The 18120-nt window shown below is 38.9% G+C and overlaps 1 long non-coding RNA gene across 1 annotated transcript in view; it reads right to left on the minus strand.

Annotated features, from left to right (window-relative positions):
- Positions 1 to 1962: 1962 nt before the first annotated feature.
- The window catches only part of LOC107309069 (uncharacterized), a 49298-nt gene continuing 33140 nt past the window's right edge, over positions 1963 to 18120 (minus strand). Inside the window, exon 2 of the long non-coding RNA XR_004306391.2 lies at positions 1963 to 2126. This is a non-coding gene — a long non-coding RNA (uncharacterized LOC107309069). The remainder of the gene's footprint in view (positions 2127 to 18120) is intronic.

Here is an 18120-nt window from a genome sequence, read left to right on the forward strand (position 1 = left end):
CAGGAAGTTTTAAAACATTCAGTGGCACAGGAGGGCCTTCGCACAACTCTAAAGGCCTAAATGTAATGCATTATCTGCATTGCAAATGTCTACAGATCCAGTTGTATTAGATCATGCTCTAAACCGTTGGACTTTGAATCACGGTAATAACAGAAACACTCTATTTTAGAGGAGACATGACTACATGAACAGTGATGCAGCAAGGGAGATGGAAATAACAGAAGTTTACTTTTCAGCATTTTTAAGCTGACGATATCCACAAATTACATCGAGCCATATTGCCTTTTCAACAGTTATAATACTAACTCAAATTACAGTGAGAAAGGTTAGTGTAATCCTCCTTGTGTCTGGCTACTTGAAATTAATCTCCCAGTACGATTTTGGAGTTCGTACCTAGGAATCTCTCTGCTTTTGCAAAATGTATATGCATATTTTATTTTCCATACTTTAATTGGTGTAGTCCATTTTCTTTAACAAGCTCTACTTCTGGAAGCAAGCCGTCATTAACTGTTAATTCCAAACCCATGAGCATCCTGCTCTTGAGCATTTACTGCAGGCTTCAGTTTTAAATTCTTTTAAAGTCAAACTATGATATAGTCTAGCAGTGCTAATTTTGAGCTGGATATTTGGCAAGGTATACCAGCACCTGGTTTTGAAATACTGAAATGGGATTTTCTGGAACTGTTCTGAGTACACTGAGATTTGGCCTCAAGTACTAATGCTGATCTGAGGCTATGTGCACCTGGTTTTGGCCATATATTATCTGTGATAATAGATTCTTCTGCCCTGGACAATTAGGTTCAGGTTTTCTGTGATTGGAGCACTGAACTGAGAAATAGAAAATCCAGGTTAAGATCCATAGTGTGACAGATGGCTCTCGAAAACAAAAAAAACAAACAAACAAAAAAAAAGAATTAGAAGTTGAAAGGCAAAATTTCTTAAAGATTAATTGGTAAACTGCAACTGGGAGTAATCTCTAAAGGTTCTTCCTCTTTGATTTGTGTTTTTCTTTCTCAACATTCTTAAACCATTGTTTCCCAAATATTAATAAGGTATGTGTAAGAGCATTCATTGACAACTTGAGCAAAACCAGGAATTTTAAAGTTTACATTTGATTCAGAGAGGGATAGGGTGCACTAATCCTACTAAACGTCCTAGTGTTATATATGAGCATGCACAGATCCTCCTAGATTCTTTGCTGAGGTGTGTGCAGTGTTTATGGATTAGTGATTAGAAAATCATCTGTTTTCATTAATACTGTTGTGGTATCCTGATGGGGTTGATAGGTAGAATTTATGTCAAAGCTGGGAACATCTCAGCATTTCTACATAGAAGCATAAAAATTGATGGCATTTTATATGTGATACCATCTGCTTTTTATGGGTTTTGTCTTCTCTGGATGTTTTTGTTTTAATTTATTCTCCTAGGAGAATTCATTTCTTTAACATTGAGCTTGTTAATAGGAAGAAAAAAATATTGCTATATGTGTAATACAGATAAATTATATAGTCAATTGTATAATATGGCTGTTTGAGTGGATTTTTTTTTTTCTGTTGAGAAACATAACTGAAATGGGCTGATTTTCAGAAGCACCTTATATCTCAGCTCCTGCTGTCTACCAAGGAAATTCTGGGCAGCTCCAAGAATTAGTTCCCTGATTGCTACATTATGAGGAGGTTATAGACCTTATTGACATCACTCACCTCTTTCAGCTCAGAATACACAGCCCACCCTGCAATCAATCTCTCTCTCATATTTCTGTCCATAGCAGCAGGCATTATTGCTTGATGAGAACGTTGTAATCAAACTACAACAGCGTCCTCCAAACCTTGAACCTGTGCCCAGGCTGTGAGGCTGGTGCCTCCACTAATTAACTATTTTAAATTTAGCTGTCAACTTTAATTAGGAAATCCATTGTCTCAAAATATGTGACCTGATAAAAGGAGACAGTAAAAGCATCTATGAAAGAGTGAAACTTAAGCTTTGTTTTTTATTGTGAGCTTCAGCTTCATATCAGTAGAAGTTAAGGATGTGTGGTTCCTGGTGTTATGAGGTGCAGCACAGCCTTTCCACATCTTCACTGCTTAACTCCTGACATCTGATGAGTTTCTTTTTATTGTCTAACCCTGTAAACACACAAGGGAAACAGAAAGGAAGAATGTGTACAGTCATCTGCATTTTCAACCAACCAGCCAGATACATTAGCTCCACAAAGTATGTGCTCAATGGGATATGTAAGAAACTCTACAAACATTAAATCTAAATTAAACTGTACAAAAGGAATAAGCAATATGCAGTCCACAAAAAGGCTGCAAACTATGTTTAGGATCTTAGAGTCTGCCCAAAGCTCTGTTCTGTCCCACTGCACCCTCATTAGTTCATTATCAAGCCAATCCAAAGCTAGCTCAGCCTGTGCTGCCATCAACATGAGATTCAGGCAGATTCATATTCCTTCCTGTCTAGCCTTTGTGAGACCATACATAGACCTGCTGTGGCAGTCTGGGGCTCCCTAGTTCAAGACATGTATTTGTGCAAGTACACAAGATTACCAAAATGGTCAAGGGGTCAGAGCACATATCACACAGAAGGCCTGGTTTACCCAGCCTTGAGAAGAGTAAACTGAGGCCTACAAATGTGAAACCTCCTGTAGCTGGAGGAAGAAGGCTTCATCAACAGTCTCTGCCCAATCAGGTAGCCTGTAGTAGACCCCAACTACAAGACTCTTTTTTTTGTCCTTAGTCTCCAGCTCTCACCTGTAGGCTTTATACTTGCTCATGACGATTCTTCAGGGACTGAGCTTCACTCTCTATATTTTCTTTGATGTAGAAGGCAATGTCACCTCCCCTATTTCCTCACCTGTCCCTTCTGAACTGTTTGTAGATGTCAATAGCCACATTCCAGTGGGAATAATCCCACTAGATTTCAGTTCTGGCAACTACACTGTTTTTTAAGTAGCATGGTGTTTTCCAACTTCTGTTTGTTTAAAGCCATGTCAATGAGTTCAGATAGCTCCTGGAATTCTTTTCCTCCTATGGCCTATATGGATTCCAATAGCAACCATGAGGCCAGGGGCTGAGTAAACCACCCCACCATTGAAAAAGCCAAAATTCTTGCCATGGTACCAGACTATTAGCCATGCATTATCACATTTTTTCCTGGTCCTCTTAGTATCCCTCCCTACCACTCAAGGGTCAGAGGTAGCACCACTTGTACTCCTGCACCATCCACTAACCATCACAGTCCCACTAAATCCCTTTGAAGTGTTCCTTGAATTACTTTGCATTTACCATGTCATAAATTTGTTTTGTCAGTCAGTAGTCTGCATCAGTTACTTCACAGTACTTGTTCATATTCTTACTTGGGTGGGTAACTGCAAGGTTATTTGAGCTGACCTATATACTCAAATCCACTTACCTCCAAAACACGGTGTTTTAAAAATATCTTCCTAACTGCCCTAATCTAAATTTAGAATGTTTGGATTTCAAGAAATGCAGTGGTTTTTTTTCATACATATGCATTGGTTTCCATTGACTCATATATAGAATGGAGTCACAGAAACCATTCTTTCCACTGCGTTTAAAAAGCAGAAAGATTATTTGTCATCTCTTCAAGAAACGTGTAACTTTCATCTCTTCTACTCTTTCAAAAAAAGCCAAGGTTTGACTTATGCCTGTTTTTGTTACACCTTTGCAAGGAATTTTCTACCATTTGTCACTAGCAACCCTTCAGAAATGCAACTGTCAATCCCTTAGATCAGATGTGAAAAGACAAACAAGTTGTACTAGTTTGCTCATCCAGTTGATAAGAGTGAACCTTCCCATTTAGGGCAATATATATGAAGACATTAGTTTCTTGTGTTCAAGCAGTCTTTTGGAGGTTTGCCTCGGCTGAAATAAGAATGAAGGAATATAATAATATAATAATAACCAATGTCACACCTCAACAATTTCCCCCTCATCTAGAATTTACACAACTGTTCCTATAATTTATCTTCATTACCCTAACCTACTTATAACATGCTTCATATATTCTGTCTTTTAGTGCAGATGATATTATTTTATGATCTGCTTGTCAAGTACGCTTTGAGGTTTAACAGCTGAGCATTCAAAAAAGTCTAAAATATATACTGTATACAAACCACAAGGACAAAACAAGGGAAACTACTGAAACTGCTGTGTGCATGCACATAGGTACTACTTAAAACAGGAAACTTGGGACACAGGGGAAAGACAACAAAGACAATGCCTATTTGTAATGGAATTTTGGTTTCACACAAGGATAAGAACTGAATTTTATTGTTTTGTTGAAGGGCACCTTAACAGCCAAAATGATATTTAACTTTCAGAATGAGACTCAAATGTGATATCTAATTTATTTTTTTGCCTCTCCAGAACAAATAGCAATTGTTTTGTCTGCGTTTGAGAGATGAAAGAGCAAACAGCAGTGCAGAAGGATACTGAGGCTAAAACCTTTCAGATGGGTTTGTGAATATACAAGTTTGCAAATATCGATGGTTCTTTGCAATAAAACCCCATTCTTATCAATTTGACTTCAATGAACAGGGAAATTAAACTAGATTTCACAAGCCTTCCAGCATTAATTGAATAATGAGATCAATTAGCAATGCTGCTAAATTATTAATTGAGCCTCATACATATAACCACATTATCTCATACCTTTCTCCTTGTAGGTAATGAAGCTTGTCAGGGTAACCCTAGTACAAGTAGAGGCAGAAGTAACCATTCTTCACACATAGTAATCCACAGAAAGGAGATTTTAAGGGTAGGAAATTAATGAACACCATCTGAGTTTCTTCCAGTAAAAGCATATTACTTGCTATATAAGTTCTAATGTTATAAAAGAACAAAGAAAGTGTTAACATTTCTCTGCATGTCCAAGTAGTAATGTCCACTCATTCAAATCTCCTGTTAACTGGAGTAGATTTTTTTGCCTTCATGTGCTTAATGGATACAGATTTTGAATCTAGTTTTATACCATCTTTGTACTACACTGTTGCTAACACAAAGCATATGCTGCCCTGCTATCTGCTAGCCTTCCAAGGGACATCAGTTCATTTCTTAGATATGTGAGTGCATTTTACTCAGACCGCTGGAAGACAGAGTACTCTGTCTTGAATGGAGGCTTTCAGGAGTCTCCACAAGGAAGACAGTCAACCTGTGTTGCCTTTCCCATCTTTCTGTGAAGGACAATGGGGCACAATTTTTTTGTGCAAAGGGACATCTTCTCTCACTGCCTGCCATGGCCCAAGCTTTCCTGGCTGCAGTTCTTCACTAAGAGCTGCAGCTTGTTCATTCTTCTAACTGCAGTGGGAAAGGGAGAAAATGAGAAAATTTTGCGTGCTTGGACTCAAGAAGCCAGTAGGTGAGCACTCAGCTGGCGGGGAAAGGAACTGAAGTCTGTGTTTAAAGATGTCACATTTTCAATAGCAGCAGCAAAATCTTTGTCATGGTTTCAGATCAGGACATCCTAGTTCACACCGAAATCTAGGAGGAGAATTTAAATAGCAAGGGAAATTTCAGGGAGTACAAGAGAATGTCTAAGTTATACAGGGATAAAGAGTTTCTGCAGGAATTTGGGGTTAAATCACAAGGAATTGCTGAGCGTATCCAGAACTTTAGCTTGACCAACAGACACTCTGTTAAGGTTTTGACTAGACTGGAACTTGCCCCAAGTGCAGATTTTAACAAATGCAAATCCTCCTGTGCAAGCAGCGGTCTCTGAATTGGCTCAGGTTGCTGTGAAATCAGAACCAATTCTCAAGCTAGGAAAGGATCAGCCCTGTGCAAATTAGAAAGTAGCTGTTTTAGTCCATAGATGCTGCTAGACAGGCAATGTAAGGAAATGCTGAGAGCAGAATTAGTCTCTAGGAAGAGAATTAATCAAATGCCTCTGCAAATAAATGTGCTGGACTTCTGCAATAGTAGGCAATATAACAAGAACTCTTTGAATTTACATTAAAACTACACTAATTCTTTAACTAGTCAAATTTAATTGCATATCGTACTTTATCATGCAAATAACCGTGTTTTCTGAATATGTACTGGGGAAGAGAGGGAGAAAATTACTTCAGAACTTCCAATTAAGCAAGACAGATGAGAATCAATGACATCTTGGAAATAATTTCAGTGCAGATAAGACTGGGAATTTAATGTGCTCAGTAACTCTTAACTTTCCAAAATAAGCCATTAGAAGTGCAAACCACGTCACCCATCCCAGGAATCTGTAAGAAATCTATTGACAGATAAAAATTCTCACTGAAGATCTTTGTATTGATTTACATGTTTCATTAAATGCACTAAAATTCTGCTTGCAGTGAGTGCTTCACTGTTGCAGTGACAGGCATTCTGTAAATGCAAAAGACAGATTTAAAGTTACTCCACATGTGCGCTTGTGTAACACTAAGAACACTTCACTGTATCTAATCTGAACTGGGTGAAATTTTGTGACAGCAGAGTACCTGACAGCTAGTAGTAGCATCTCAGTACGTGCTCATTCTAGCTGTATATCAATGTGCGGCTTTGCTTTTTAATTCTTATCTCCCATCTGTGCTGGACAGAAAGAATTTGTTGTTCATATATCCACTGAAGAGGAAAAACACTGAATTATGACCTCTTTTGATTTGATTCACTAACAGTATTGTTATTCTAAAGGAATCTGAAGTGAGTTTTGGTTGATTGACATCAGGAGGATGCAAAAGTTGTCACAGTACTGAAGAAAGAAACAAAGAAAATCATAACCTTATCCAGACAGTGCCAGTGATATTTGATGGCAGAAGAGAGAGCTCTGGTGTACACATCCTGAAAGGGTTATTTATTCAGATTTATGAAGAAATCATATTTTTTCCTGATGTATGGAACTTCCTTTCCCACTTGATGTTTGTTATCTTGAGAAGAGCAGCAGAGTTCCAATTATCAGAAGGCGTTCTGCTGGCAGCAGCAGGAGGAAGATTTTCCTACCACTCTGTGAACTGGGGATGTGAATATTTACCCTTTCTATTGCCAATACATGAATTACCTCAAGTGATAATGACCATTATAAGTAAAAATTATTATTTTTTATAAATTTTGGGGAAAAAAAAAGAAAAAAGTTGTGGAAGGGGTATATTTTATGACATTTATATCCTAAATATGAAAATATTGCTTCATTATCTATTTTTCCATTCTTTTTATTAATTGTACAACTTAAAACCAGCTTAAATAGATACCTACCCCCACTATTTGCACCAATTCACATACAGAAAAAATAGGAATTTGTTTTTGTTCCTACCTTCTTCATTTCTTGCAGATGTTTTCTGAATACAAAATATGTTTTACCTAGAAAAACATCTTCAGTAAGAAATTGAAGAAACGTGAGAAGCAATAGGTATTATGTAAAAGTAACAATATTTTATAAGTAAGAAGAAAGTGTTTTCACCTCCAAATTTTAAGGAATCTACTCAAAAGCAACAAATTGAGAACCACTCAAATGAATGTCCATTAGAAGGAAATTTTTAATGAGAAATTAACTGCTGTAAAGAGGTGGCCTCAGCATAAATGCTGGTCAGTGCAGCACTACTGATTGTGTTACAGCCCTGTGATGGTGCCCAGCAGAAACAATCATTACTTACTGTATAAGCCCACATGTTAAAAGCTGGCTTTAGCTTCTGAATGCTAACATTAACACCAGTCAGAACTCCCCTTTTATATCCATATCATTTGAATTAAAATACACAGTTCAAACAAGTTCCAGCTTTCCAACATAAGTTTTCCCTAAAAAGAGAGACAAGTGAACTGTTCTATACCAAAAAGAAGACAGTGTAAAGAGTAGATCTTATCTTTCCTTACTTTCACCACTTACAAATTACACATCTCAGCTGTTTCTTTTGCTTCCCTCTACAGCGGATGAAGGGATGGAGGTTAATTTGACATAAATACAATCAGAGGATCACGATTGATCAGAATTCAGTCTGTTTTGCCAGGAGTCCTGGAAGCAAACAAGTTAAATGTAATAAAAAAAAAACAACAAGGCCTCTGTGCTGCCATTTAACCCCAACACATTCTCAGGTGAATGAAAAATGAACTCCCACCTGATTCTACACAGCAAAATCAGCCAGCTCAATTACCAAGCCAACTGCAGCCAAACTGACTTTACCAGGAACCTATATTTTGGCTGGCAGAGACTCATCGATTTGTCTGAACAATCAGCTGGATCACAGCCATAGCAGATAAAAAATTGAGACTAACTTTTATGTAGTGAATGATCACTGCAAGGTTACAAGTTGTTGATTTTTAACAGCAATAAATCTCTGTTATTTAGCACGTGAGATTTCCAGAGATGCTCTAGCTTAGTCCTTCTGCTGCTGTAAACCCTTCAGCCCATCCTACCCAGCAAAAGCACTTTGGAGGCTGAAATATTTCTATGCAAGGAGAAATATGAAGGAGAGAACTTCCATCATAACACCCATCTGTGCTTCTTTAGTGCCCAGTATCCAAAAGTCCCATTACTCTTGTAAGGCTCTGCAGGGCTGAATATATTCTGGTTGCTCTCCCTTTTGTCCTTGATGTGCCTCTTGTATGTTGTGGGCCAGAGGGACTGATGAAAAGATAACATCAGTTTTATGCCAGCTGCAGATTTCTCTATTCTTGGGCAATCCTTTGCTGCACACTAGAGGCTGCTTCAAGGTCCCTTTATGTTCCTCAGGTGGTTGGACTTCAACACAGGCTTGAGTCCAGCCTTCAGAAAATATTGCATGATTCACACCCTGTGATTTGTGTCAGCTTGAACAGATGTTTGGTTATAATCCTGCATTCAGTTTGAAAGTTCAATCAGAACTTTGCTTTTGTCTCCCTGTTCAATTGTGGCTGTGTCCAAAGTCCCAAAAGGGATGTGAACAATAACAAAAAGGGGTTCCACAGGTACATAGGCAGGAGAAGACAGGCCAAGGAAAGCGTTCTCTCTCTGATGTAAGGTAATGGGGAGCTGACTTCCTCAGACATAGAAAAAGCTGAGGCACTCAATGAGTGCTTTGCCTCAGCCTGGTGGTCAGACTTCTCATGTCTGCCAGGACCCTGAGCCTCTAGGTGGGGGTGTGGGGACAGGTTTCTGTCCCACTCTAAAGGTAGAACAAGTCTGAGCCCTCCTCATGAAGCTGAAAGTGTATAAGTCTATGGGACTCCCTCTGAAAGAGATGGCTGATGTGGTTGCTGAGCTGCTCTCCATCGTATTTGAAAAATCCTGGCTGTATGGTGAAGTCCCTGGAGACTGGAAAAAGGGAAACATTACACTTTTAAGAAAGGAAGAAAGGGAGATCTAGGGAGCTACAGGCTGGTGAACCTTACCTCAGAACCTTACCTCAGCCTTTGACATAGTCCCTCACCACATCCTTCTCTCTAAGTTGGAGAGGTGTGGATTTGAAGGATGGACTGTACAGTGGATTAGGAGTTGGCTGGCTGGATGCAGCCAAGGGTTTATGATCAATGGTTCTGTGTCAGGGTGGAGGCCAGTCACAAGCGGTGTCCCTCAGGGGTCAGTCCTGGGACCAATGCTCTTTAACATCTTCATCAATGACAAAGACAATGTCATCAAGTACACCCTCAGCAAGTCTGCAGATGATACCAAGCAGAGTGATGCCATCGATACACTGAAAGGAAGGGAAGCCATCCAGAGGGACCTGGACAGACTTTTTTTCTTGTTGCTTTCGCTTTTTTAAATGGAAAACAAGGCCTTATAAAATTGCGAGTAAGATATATAAAATGTAAGCTTCAACCCAATTGGGATGCTAAAATGGTGTCAGAAGACGGGAGAATTACAACATGTCTCAGATTGGAATGGACCTTAAAGCTTACTCATTTCCCAACCCCACCAGTTCAGCTGCCCAGGGTCCATCCAACACGGCCTTGAGCATGCCAGGGACGGGGCAGCCACAGCTCTGAGATAACAAGCAGCAATGAGAAACTGCTCCTTCTCCACTTAGATATGTCATTTGTAACTTTGCACATTTCTGTCAGACTTCACAGTTCTCTTTCACGACTCATAAAGAATCTTCCACTGCTTTGACTTTCCTTCTCCTCTCTGAACTTTTCCTAGTATCACTATGTTCTGTTCAAGATGAATCTTCAGCACAATGAAAAATGCAATCCCAACACTGTGCAATTGCATAAGAATTTTTATTGTGGTTTTATACTTACTCTCTGTTTTCTATTTCTTTCTTAGTAATTCCTATGATATTCATTGAGTTTTATGCCAGCTATTGAGAATTGTCCTGATGTTTGAGCAGATCTTATACCGTAACAAAAATTTCTCTTTCCTGAATGGAAATAGGTAGTTTAGAACCTACTGTCATGGACTGCTTTTCCCCCTGTGCCTCACTTCACAATCATTACACAGAATTTCATCTGTCATTCTATTGCCTGCATGGTACAATAACTTTTCTCCCAAACTCAGTGCAGTTTTCATTTTTATTACCCTGAATAATTTGGCATCATCATTAGTCTCCTCATTCTCCAGATTTTTCTTTTCTCTATAAACTGAACATAAACGACCCAGCAAAAGATCCTGTAATCTATAACTTCTCTCCAATGTAAAGCCTCAACATTTATTTCTTCTTTTTGTTTCTTACCTGCTAACTTGTTAATCTATAATATGACTTACATCTCTCTCAGAGGCAACTTAATTTCTTTAAGAGCTTGTGGTGCCAGCTGCCCCCAGATTTATTACCAAATCATAGAATATGGTACTTATCCACTTCATAAATTGCTTTCATATCTACAGATGAGAAATACTAGATATTAAAATTTGTTGCAAAATCTGTACTGGGTTGCATTAGATAAAAAATGTTATGAAAGATGTAACTGAAGAATAGGAGTGTGAAGACTGCATGGTATTTTGAGAGAGATGCTGGATGTTCTACAAAACTCATGCCCTCTCAGCCCAAGGCTTTCTGAGTTTCAGCAGAGTTATTGTTTGTCTAATTTCTCCATGTGTAAAATGGGCTTCCAATTGTGACTGTGTCAGGGTTAAATAAATGTAGACCTGGTATAGCTTATCAAAAAAGGTGCCAAAGAAAGATGAACTTTTGCTAGGCTCCAAGTACAGGTCTTGACAGATTTGTCTATTAAGTCCCCAGAATCTTCAGTGTTTCAGTCATATGGTTTACTGTTGAGGGATTTGATGTCTGCTGTTTTTATTATTTTGCTAGGAAATGACCCACTAACAGCCTGGAGATAGAACAGCCAGAAAAAGAAAAAGGGAACAGTACATCTGTGATGCAGACAAAAAGAAAAAAAAAAAATTATTTTGGCACACAAATTTAACTCTATTTTATTCCCAAGTAATTTTGAGCACTGCATTCTCAAAGTTTATCTTTAATAACAGTTGCACGGCTTTTCCAAAGTATTTTTTTTTTTAGCTATGTAACATAACATTGGAATAAAAATGAAAAAGTAGGTCAAAATGCCACTCTTCAGATTTTACCTAAAACCATAAATCATGTTTTGGCTTGACAAAAGTTAAGATCTGAACCAGCTGCTCCTGATGTCAGCTAATATCATCCCACTGATTTTAAGAGGAGTCCTTTTAAGAACCTTCATGAGCAGAAATATATTTTATAATTTATTTTTGAAATATTGCACAAATTGCAGAGGATTGAGATGGAGTGACAGAGTAAACAAAAGAGAATCTGACTGCGGTGGCTGGCAGGACTCAAATCAAATGTGAGTTATAATTGGGCTGTGTATAAGAGATTAGTAAGATGTGATTCTGCAGTACTTTTAATTATCATTCATTTTATTGGAAATACTCAGGGAAAGTGCTTAAAATATGTATTCTCTATGGACTATACCCCTGTGAGAAAATGAAAAATATTCATTGTGAATGAGCAAAGAGTTTTAATACCTTGCTATTAAAATCTAAACCTCTTGAATTACTACTATAGCTTTGTGCAATTCCCTGCTTTTGTTTCCTGTTGATGTTTAGCACAGCCAAGAGGCAGGGACACCACACTGTTGTTGAACTGACAGTGTACTGTCCCCTCTCAGAAATTCCTGTCCTCTGCTTTTGCACCATGATCTCAGCAAAGGCAGTAAGAAAGTCAATGGCTTGGGCCATCTGTGAGACTGAAAATAAAGGCTCAGAATTCAAAGAACCCAAAAACCCAGAGCAGCATTTGAAAGAAATCTCAGAAGACCTACAAAAGCAGAGTAAGCAAGAATGAAAATGATGTTCAAAACCATAAGGTAGCAGGGCCAACCTGTGTGGGTCCCAGCTGCCATCATAAATGTGATGCATTGCATGGACGTTGGAGCCAGTTGCAGAGGGAGGCACAGAGAGGCCAGTGCTAACATCTGAGCCCAGCTCTGACTTTGTGTACTTCCCTTTGTGATTTAGAAGAGGTTTGCCACTGCTACGTGCCATCAGTCTTCATAAATGTGAAGACACACTGTCATCTTCACTACTCCTGACTGCAAACACAGGTTCTCATTCAGCCGACACACAGGTCTCTATAGAGCTTTGCCTGGTCTAAATTGTTGAGGAATAAAGTAGTGACTGTAATAGCGATACAGTGATTTAGAACATGTTTTTATTATTATTCTGCTTACTATCGTGGATTATTTATAAACATATGTCTACAACAGGTAGGATGTCTCAAAATCTTACTATGTTTGGTTTCTTCTAAACACTTCTTAAAAAATATATCTTTCAAAAAGATATTTTAGGGTGGTTACATTTATAGAAATCCAACCTCAGATGCTCAGATCGGCTCATCTTGTCTGGAATTCGATGTAATTAAACACTGCAAATTGAATGTTAAATTCAATAAAAATCTCTCAGTAGGCTAATGAAAAATCATTTGTAACCTATCAGAACAGAAATCTATAGACTGAAAACACATACATTCTTCCACACGCTCGACTGAAAATGAATTTCCTCTCCTCAACGATTGAAAAAGATAGAAAACGGATAATAAAAATCAGGAAACTCTGTGATATTGCATGGCATATTTTCCCAATCTGAAAATAGACTTGTTCTCTCAAACACTGGATAATTTTTTTGTCTTTAGGAATTCCTTTTTAAAAAATTGCTATGCATGGAAAGCTACTGCTATGGAAAAGTCACATGGGAGAGCACAAATATTAAGACCAGGTTGTTCATTGCATCTACATTTTTCTTTAGAAAAAAAAAGAAACAACAACAACAAAAAAAAACAGCTTTGCACATGGTTACGATTCAGAGATGGAAATTTTGTGCATTCATATTACCATAAAGTATGAATCATACAGATCTCTCATTGTGTGATTATGCAAATACACATTAATTACACAATTACAGGCATCTATGGTGTAATGAAATATGATTAATTATATTACTTGCTGAATGCAATATCATTAGCTACTAGAGGTCCATAGATGCATTTCTTTTTTGGATTCACAAACGATTTAATATTATGAGGGAATTATAAATTATTGTAACAACAGCTGATAAAAGCAGATGGAATAAACTTAAATGAAGCCAAGATGATTTACACAGCTTTAAATTGAACAGTTTGTGTATTTATCCAGCTATAAATGTTTTGCTCCATAATCATGAGCTCTGTTTGGAAAGAAAGTTTTGAGAAGTAAAAAAAAAAAAAATGACAAATCTCTTAAAGCATACTTTAAAACGGTAAGCAGTACTGAAGGAAAAGTAATCAGTGGGAGGTGATGTACAGCTCCCAAACCACAACAGCAGTGGCTCAGTTGTGAAGTAAGGACAAGTTCTCCTGACTGGAAACTTCAAGCATGATCTAGCTTACTTGCCTTAAACAGCTAATGGGATAGGCAGTTCCAGGCAATCATCAATTCCACCTGTCTCAAACACCCCTTTCAGGACAGATGAAGGGCTTTCTGGGGGAACTTACCTCCTTCTGTTGATTATAAAAGAAGTCTTGATGTATGGCTTGAAGGTATTGCTTAGAGGTGACTGACATTAGAAAAGATTAATCCTGCCTGCAAGAGCACTAGATAGGTATGATATCTCCCAGTCAAGTCCCAGTAAAAGAAGCCTTTTCTCTTAACTGTAACATCTCTTATTAAGTTTTGAGTACGGATCTCAAACTGTGTGGCCACCTGTTCTCGTGCCTGGACACAGCTGCTTTGAAATGCCTGACATGGTCAGTCTTTCCCCAGGTGCTGGGACTCACAAAACATTACAACTTGTGCAGGATGTCTGAGGGTTTCCATTGCCTCTTCCCAATCCCTCAGGCCTAAGGCTGACATGTCTTATGTGAAAGCTTCACCATTGTCTTGATACTATATTTCCCTGTCCACCAGTAAGCAGCACTTCTGTCTGACACTGGCACATAGTCCTGACTGATGAGGAGAACAAAATACGTTGCTAGTCAGACCACGTTTTTTGTTCTCTAGCTCAGTCTTCCTCCATATGGAAGTCTAGTGATTTCTGTTAACCTCATAATAGCCCTTACATCTGAAGTTAAACTGCTGTCAAAGAGCAGTTTCTTAACTTCCAGCTTGTAAAGATACTTCTTCTTCACCTCACACAATCACTTCATAAAAATAAATTTTAACTTTCTTCCAATCAGTACAGAAGGCATCACGGCAGAGAATCTGTGATGCTTTAGTTAGCAACCATTTTTAAAATGCAGGAGAGTTCACCAATAGCTATAGTAAACTTTAGCTGAAAGCAGAAGATTGCTATAACCTTTCCATATTTTTCAATTCAAACTAAATATATGACTATTTTTTCAGGTATGAAAATAAGTTGTTTTCAAAGCACTGGGACTGAGCATCCCAAACACTGATTGTAGATGCAGGTTTTCAAAGAAGCACTACACAAGATGTGGCTATATATATCTATGGAAATTGATGTTTTTGTCTCATCAAATGGCATAGGTTAGAAGGGGCCTCAAAGCCCACTCAGTTCCTCCCCCATGCAAGGGCAGGGCTGCCCCCCCACCAGCTCAGCTGCCCAGGGCCCATCTAATCCAGCCTTAAGTACCTAAAGGGATGGGGCACCCACAGCTCCAGGCAGCAGTGCCAATGCCTCACAGACCTTATGTTCAGAACTCCCATTGAATTGCAGGACTTATGAAGCCAACTAACCTACTGATCTCATATTTCTTTCTAGAGATCATGGACTGGATCCTTATAACATAGGGAAACCTCTGGATCCACAATGTCACTGAACAAACATTGGGTGAGTACAGACAGGCAGCCATAGAACAGGTTACAGCTTTCAATTCCATCTGATTTTCTCAGCAAAAGGATGAACACCGCACTTCCAATTCCCATGCCTGCCATCCTCTGACCCAGAGAAATTGATCAGCTTCACTCTATCCAGTCATAAATCTGCAGTTTGCCAAGTGGAAGGCTGAAGTATCTTGTCCAGACACATGCAAACTTAAAAGTCAGATCTGCAAGCTGTTTTTATTTTCAACAAAAACTATTTTCCGCCATTAATAAAAACAGTTTAAAAATTCCATGAGAAAAAAAAAAAAAATTAGAAGATGATCATGGAAGAGAAAAACATTCATATATATAAAGACATAAATATATATTTATATGAAGCTAAAGCAGAAGTCAGCATTTGTCATGAAAACTCATCTGTCAGTTCAAGAAGTAAATGAAAGTTCAGCTCTCCTCTTGATTTGAAGCAAGTGCTGCGGTTCATATTTTCAGAATTTATAACACTGTGATGCTTGCCAAAATTCCTTAATTAGATCAGAGGAGAAGCAAAACTGTCAGATGCAATAGCAGAGTACAGCAAAGGAATAAAATATTCTGGGGTTAATTGGATAAGCTCATTCAGCCAGTTTTGCCAGGCTACTTTTCTACAATGATTTGCAGACTAATAATGAGGATAGGGTTTCTCTCAGTAATAATAAAACAGATTCCTCAAACACATTTCATTTACAAGACCCAAGAATTTTTTTTTATAACTAACATAAACCAACATTCAATATCCTTCTTCCCACAGCACACATAAATTGTGAACTTCTCATGAACTCAGCTGCTTGCTCAGTGATTTGGATATGTTACTTGCATGAAAGCTTCATGGCAAGTGCTGCTGACTGAGTGCTGCAGAGAGGACAAGGCCCAGTGAGATTTCCCGTTACACAAATTAGTTGAGTCTCCAGGTCTTCAGAACTAGTTTACCCCACTTACAAGGGCAGAAAGCACATAGCCTGGAAGGCCAAACAGTATCTTGGGCTGCATCAACAGATGGTTGGCAGCAGGGAGATGGAGCTGATCATTCCCCTCTGCTCTGCCCTCATAAGGCCACAGCTGGAGTACTGCAGACAGCTCTGGGGCCCCCAAGCACAAGAAGGATGTGGAGCTGTCAGAGTGTGCCCACAGGATGGCGTGAGTATGCTCAGAGAGCTATAGCATCTCTCCTGTTAAGAAAGGCTGACAGAACTGGGGATGTTCATCTTGGAGAAGGGAAGGCTCTGGGGAGACCACATTACAGCTTTCCAATATATAAGCAGGGGGGAAACAACTTTTTACACAGGCAGATAAGAGTCAGGATAAGGAGGAATTATTTTGAACAGGGGGAAGAGAAATTTAGATTTGATGTTGAGGGAAGTTTTTTCACTGAGAGTGTGATGAGGCACTGGCACAGGCTGCCCAAGAAAACTGTTGATTCCTCAACCATGGAAGCTTTCAAGGCCAGATTTGATGCGGTACTGGGCAGCCTGATCTGGTGCTTGATCTCTGCCCCATGGCAGAGGGCTGGAACTAGATGATCTTTGAGGTCCTTCCCTACCATGATTCTATGAAGAAAAAGATGATGCAAAACTCAAAAACTAGGCTGCAAATTGTGTTTCTTTTGATTCTCCCACTTATTGATTCTCGTGTTATTTTAGTGATACGTATGTTTTTCCTTGATGCAGTATTTAAACATGAACATTTCTAAGATGCAAAGAAAAAAAATATCTGCAGCTCATCTATATTTTCATGTTAATCTTTTTTTGCAGTTCTCTGCCCTTTTCAGTAGTTTGTCCACTTTTTTATACATGTTGTAGGGACACATCTGGACTGAGAGCAGCACAGTTGATCCCTAGAGGTATTTGAAAACAGGAGAGAAATAAACTTCACAGCTTCATGAAGCAGGAGGCCAAAGCCAGCATGCACATTATTTTAAAGAGGCCCTTCCAAACTGTGAGCTGAGTACCCCAAATGCCACACAGCTCTTCTGTAACTGACTTGCCTTTTGTTAAGTTCCAGAGCAGCTGGTCAGGATGAATTCTGCTAATGTGGTGCTCCACCAAATCATCTCCCAGCCACAGGAGAAGGTTAATTCTTTACAGAACAATGAGCACTGAGATATTCTTTAAAGGGAAAGAATAGAGACGACTTGACATTTGATCGGTGTTTTATCCGCTTGTACAATAGCTAGCACTCACAACCACTTTAGGGAAGTTAACAAGTAAGTTAAAATGCACCTATGCAGTTCACTGACTAATGCGAGTATTTTAGGAAAAACAAAAAATGCTAGACCTTAAGAGTATTTTGAATGCCACAGTATGATTTCAGCAGTTATTTGTGAAGGATTCATTCTGAAATAAATAGGACCAGTCTTCTTCCAGACATCCAAACAGCTATTCATCATTCAAAATACTTTCCTGGCAGATATGGAATAGGATGAATGAAATCAAAATCACATCAAGCACTGCTAAAGTGTACAAGCTGAAAGGCAAACTCGGGGATATTTTTGCTACCTACATCCTGAAGCAGCTGCCTCAGGAAGCGTTAGCATATAGCTGGAAATGAGCAGAAGGAATCCACCTTACTCCATTTCTATGCTCAAAAGCAGCTTTGGGCTCCCCTCAACAATGCTGACACTATCACATCTGCATACTGCTCCAGGGTATCCTTTTATTTCTATAGCGTGTCAGAAAAGCTTTGTCTCAGTGGTTTCTCCAGCTGTCCCTTGCCCTGTGCACATCCGTGCAGAGGATCTCAAAGTTCTGCTGCTTTTGAGATGCCCCCAAGCCTCTATTCTCTTATGACATAATGGAGAACCTCATGTAGCCACAGCAGAAGCTCCATGTTGCCCTTTCTAATTAGATGCTCTTTAAGCAAAGTGCTCTTTCTAGGAAGCATTTAATTAAGCTAAGCACAACAC

The sequence above is a fragment of the Coturnix japonica genome, chromosome 2, assembly GCF_054131305.1.
Source record: "Coturnix japonica strain WE chromosome 2, WE-NBRP24, whole genome shotgun sequence".
NCBI classification, from domain to species: Eukaryota; Metazoa; Chordata; class Aves; order Galliformes; family Phasianidae; genus Coturnix; species Coturnix japonica.